Source organism: Podarcis gaigeae (assembly GCF_964106915.1).
Source record: "Podarcis gaigeae genome assembly, chromosome: 2".
In the NCBI taxonomy this organism is placed as follows: Eukaryota; Metazoa; Chordata; class Lepidosauria; order Squamata; family Lacertidae; genus Podarcis; species Podarcis gaigeae.
In genome coordinates this window covers 112,193,179-112,198,018 of record NC_139679.1, presented here as the reverse complement: position 1 = coordinate 112,198,018, position 4,840 = coordinate 112,193,179, and positions in this window count along the sequence as shown.

Genomic DNA, 4,840 nt, shown 5'->3' with positions numbered 1-4,840 from the left:
GCACATATCCATCAAAAAGATGACTATAATATGAAGGTTAAAGATTCCTGGCACAGTGAACAACAACTTCTTCTCCTTCTTCTTCCTCCTCCTCCTCGCATTAGGAAGAAACCTCTATTTGTAGGGTTCCTCCAGGATATATCTCAATCATATCACTGTTACGTTACCAGCATTTGGATGGATCCTGAATCACAGTCAACACTGACCAGGAAGCAGAGTGTCTCCAAGAGCCACTTGTTGGGGACTGACGACAGGGGAATTCTTTATTGATTTATTTCGATTTGCTACATTTACACACTCCGCCTTTTGTCCAAGGAGCTTAAGCTTACATGTTTCTCTCCCTCTCCGTTTTATCCTTACAGCACGCCTGCGAGGTAGGATAGGGTGCACACCAGCATGGCTAGGTTGGCAGGAGCAGGGACCGAGCAAAGGGAGCTCACCCCATCGTGGGGATTCGAACCGCCGACCTTCTGATCAGCAAGTCCTAGGCTCTGTGGTTTAGACCACAGTACCACCCAAGTTACATTAGCTTAAATACTGTACAGTATACTACCATATTTGGAGGAGCTAATGAAGATATTCCTCCAATACAGATTTCTGGATTTATTTTTTATTTTCCTTCCTTCTGTTTAGTCCCTTTAATCTGTCCATGTCACAAGAATGCGTTTTTATGTTGAGGGGGAAAAACACCCCAAAATGAAAAACCCTACAGAAATGTATAAGGAAGTTAATTTTGTACATGGGGTAAAATGTTATAAATTCAGGACAATGCATTGACACAGGTCAACTCCCAAATTTCTTGTTGCTTTTAGAAAGTTCATATGCGTGGCCAGGCAGGCCAGTGGCTGTTTCTTCATTGAAAGGGATTTTTCCAAAGGTTCAAACCCCTGCACAGCCATGAAGCCCACTGGGTGATCTTGGGCCAAGCCACTGTCTCTCTGCCAGACCTCACAGTGTTGTTGTGAGGACAGAATCAGGAAGGGATTCTAACTTCCAGTGGTTTGTTAGCCCCAAAATGGAAAACGAGTGAGGTCCCAGCTAAAGAAGAATGGTCACTTAAGCTGATGGAATATGCGCAGCTTGCAGGTTCAACATACAGAATAAGAGGAGGAGAAGAACATATGTTTAAAGAAGATAGGTAAATGCTTATTGAATATATGGGGGGGGGGATTGTGTACACTTGAAAACGCTGGCAGCATTAAAATAAATCCAAGAGTGTAAATAAGTTTTGATGGATGTAATAATGGAGTACTGAATGGTTTAGTTTATGTAAAATAAGCAGGGATTTATGGGATGCAAAATGAACCATGGAAAGAGAAGAAGGGAAGTCATTGATATGTTATGGATGTTTAAATGTGTATTCAAAACTGTAAAACAGAAAATTTATTTATATATATACATATATATATATGAGAGACATGAATCATGCATGCCACCTTCAGCTCCTTGCAGGAAAAGGTGGGATAAAAATGCAATCATAAAATAGTAGGAAGAATATTATTATGATGTTTATCTGAAGAAGTGTGCATGCACATGAAAGCTCATACCAATAACAAACTTCGTTGGTCTCTAAGGTGCTACTGGAAAGATTTTTTTTTATTTTGTTTTGATTACGGCAGACCAACACGGCTACCTACCTGTAACTACTACTACTACTACTATTATTATTATTATCCCCAACTGAAGATGGGATGAGACTTTGTGGCAGAAGTGAGATTTGAATTCGGATCCCAACATAAAAAAGAGTGTGTGAATAGACCACTGAATAGACAACAAGGTACACTAGGCTGTGGTTAGCAGGTGGGTGATCAGGTTTTTGGGGGGGGGGGTCAGCTGACCTTGATTTCCACCAGGCAAGGTTGTTTACAACAGGAGCAGGGTAAATTTGGGGAGGGGGCGCTGTCAAAGAGTAGGGAGGTGTGAATGCCCCATTGTTGGAGGAGAGCTAATGGGTCCTTTTGGAGGTGGGCAGTGGGGAGGGGCGTGTAACCCCCCCCCCCCATAGGCCAGAGAGAGGATAAGGAGTCCAGGAAACCAACCCAACAGGAGAGCTATCAAGGCTTTGGCAAGAGCCATTGATAAGGTGACAACTCACTTTGCAAGATAATGGGGACCGAAGGCCCTTTGATACATTGTCCTGGTCCCAGAACATTGACACCTCCAGGGCCAAGGGGAGGGAGATGCTGAGAGAGGAGGGAGAGAACTTGACTCCTGCGGTTTTATCTCTTGCCCATCAGTTGGGTTTTGTTCCTTTTATAGGCCTTGATGAGCACTAAATGTCAATCCAGGGTAGTACTGGAAGTCTGGGGAGGGAGACCGAAGGATTCCCTAGCCCTCTGGGAAGGATCTAGCCATTTCCAGGGGTACTGGTGGAAGAAAGGGAATAAGGACTTTTGGAATTCGCGGCTCCCATCATCTCCAACCAGCAGGTTCAATGGTGAGCGATGGTGAAGTCCCATTAGCTCCAACAGCTTCTGGTGGGTCACAGCCCTGAAGTAAGAAATCTGATATATCTGTATTCCGAGCGGATTCTTAGCCAACTGAACAAAAAATAAAATTTAAAACTGAATATCGAATTATTATTATTATTATTATTATTGTTGTTGTTGTTGTTGTTGTTGTTGTAACTTATTATGCACAGGTCTCCAAGCAGCTAGCAACACATTTTTAAAAATGAACACATTATATCATTAAAAGAATTCATTCTAAATACCTTCCGTTAAGAAAAACACCCATAGCAGCCACAGGAAAGCTGAATAAGATTTTTACAACACAACCCCAGGCATGTCTACTCAGAAGTAAGTCCCTCTGGTTTCAGCAGGGCTTACTCCCATGTAAGCGCAGCTGCAATCATTTCAAGTATATTGTTTTGGGAAACATTCTCCCGAAGAGGTTCAACTCCATGCTTGTTTACTTGAAACCACTGAATTGAATGGGATTGCTTTCTGAGTAGACCTGCTTTAGGCAGCATTGCTCTGAGCATCTTAAATATAGCCAAAGCAGGGTTGTTGTTGTTGTTTTTGTAAACTGCTTTGTAGAAATATTTAAAATAAAATAAAATATATAATAACGCAGGCAGATGAGCGGTGCTGTGAATCTTGCTCCACCCACCCACAATGATTCTTTCTTCTCTTGAAACACTGAACAGGGTCGTTGCCAATATTATACATTCTCTTCTTCTTTGGCGATCACTCGTAGCCAAGTAATATTGTCTTCCATGAGCACGATCTCAACAGTGTGTCCATAAGTCACTGTGGAGGCCAATTCCACACGTCCTTCCACAGTGGGGACACAAGTTTCCGGGTGGGAGTTGATCACGGTGTGGATTTGCCAAGCGTGCCTTCCTCTTAGCGCATTTCTCCCTTTTGTCCTGAGTTCAAGTGTCTTCAAAGCCCATGACACCTTCGGTAAAGGCTGTTCTCCAACTGGAGCGCTCGCAGGCCAGTGTTTCCCAGATGTCAGTGTTTATACTACATTTTTTAAGATTTGCCTTATGACAGTCTTTAAAGCTCTTTTGTTGGCCACCAGCATTACGCTTTCCATTTTTAAGTTTGGAATAGAATACAGTGGTACCTTGGGTTAAGTACTTAATTCGTTCCAGAGGTCTGTTCTTAACCTGAAACTGTTCTTAACCTGAAGCACCACTTTAGCTAATGGGGCCTCCTGCTGCCACCGCGCCGCCAGAGCACAATTTCTGTTCTCATCCTGAAGCAAAGTTCTTAACCTGAGGTACTATTTCTGGGTTAGCGGAGTCTGTAACCTGAAGCGTATGTAACCTGAAGCGTATGTAACCTGAGGTACCACTGTAGTTGCTTTGGAAGACGATAGTCAGGCATCTGCACAACATGACCAGTCCAACGAAGTTGATGTTGAAGAATCCTTGCTTTGGCACTGGTGATCTTTACTTCTTCCAGTACACCGGCATTAGTTTGCCTGTCTTCCTAAGTGATGTGTAAAAATTTTCAGAGATGCTGTTGATGGGATAATTCAAGGAGTGGGGGGAGGGACTTTTTCCAACCAGGGGGCCACATTAACTTCTGGGCCATCTTTTGGAGGCCGTGTGCCAGGAGACTGCAGGACAAGAAGCAGAAGCGAGCAGAGTAATGACTGTGAATTTCAGATTTTTGCAGTGCATTGGTTTCTATGCATTCACTCAAACCATTCTATCCACTATTCAGATTTTGAAGAAGCATTATCATGGGGAAAGTCCCATGAGGACAATGCATTTCAGAAGAGTACAAAGCAGGGCAGGTGAGGAATGTGGTTCAAGAAGGGTGTGGCTTAGTTCTCACAGAAGAGTCCAAGGGCTGATACAAAGACCTGAAGGGCTACACCTGGACTACACCTGGGCGAGATGGTTGCTCATCCCTCTTCTACAAGATAATGGAGATTGCCAACAATGCATTGTGTCATAGGAAGCCAGGAAAGAAAGGGAGATTCTTGGTTTCTGCCAGAATCAGGGGCGAGTTAATGCGTCCAAAATCCAGTGATAAGCAGGTAGCGAGTTCATTGCACCAGGACAAAATGCCACCGATTTAGAGCAACCAAACAGCTTGTGGCTGCTGGTGCAAAAAGTTACCTTGCCATGCAATTAAAACCAACAGATATGGATAAACAAGGGTGTAATCCGGGATAGGGTAGTGTAGTTGTGGTTACAGTATCGACTAGTGAGAACAGGATTCAAAATCCCTCCTCGGCCTGTGATGCTTCTTGGCTGGCGGCACCTTTGGCTAGTCAAACACACACACTCCTGCAAGTCTAAAACAAGGATTACCTCCATAAATATTGCTCTACGCTCCACAGGGAGAGACTTAAAAGTGAGAAATCAATAGTCACACTG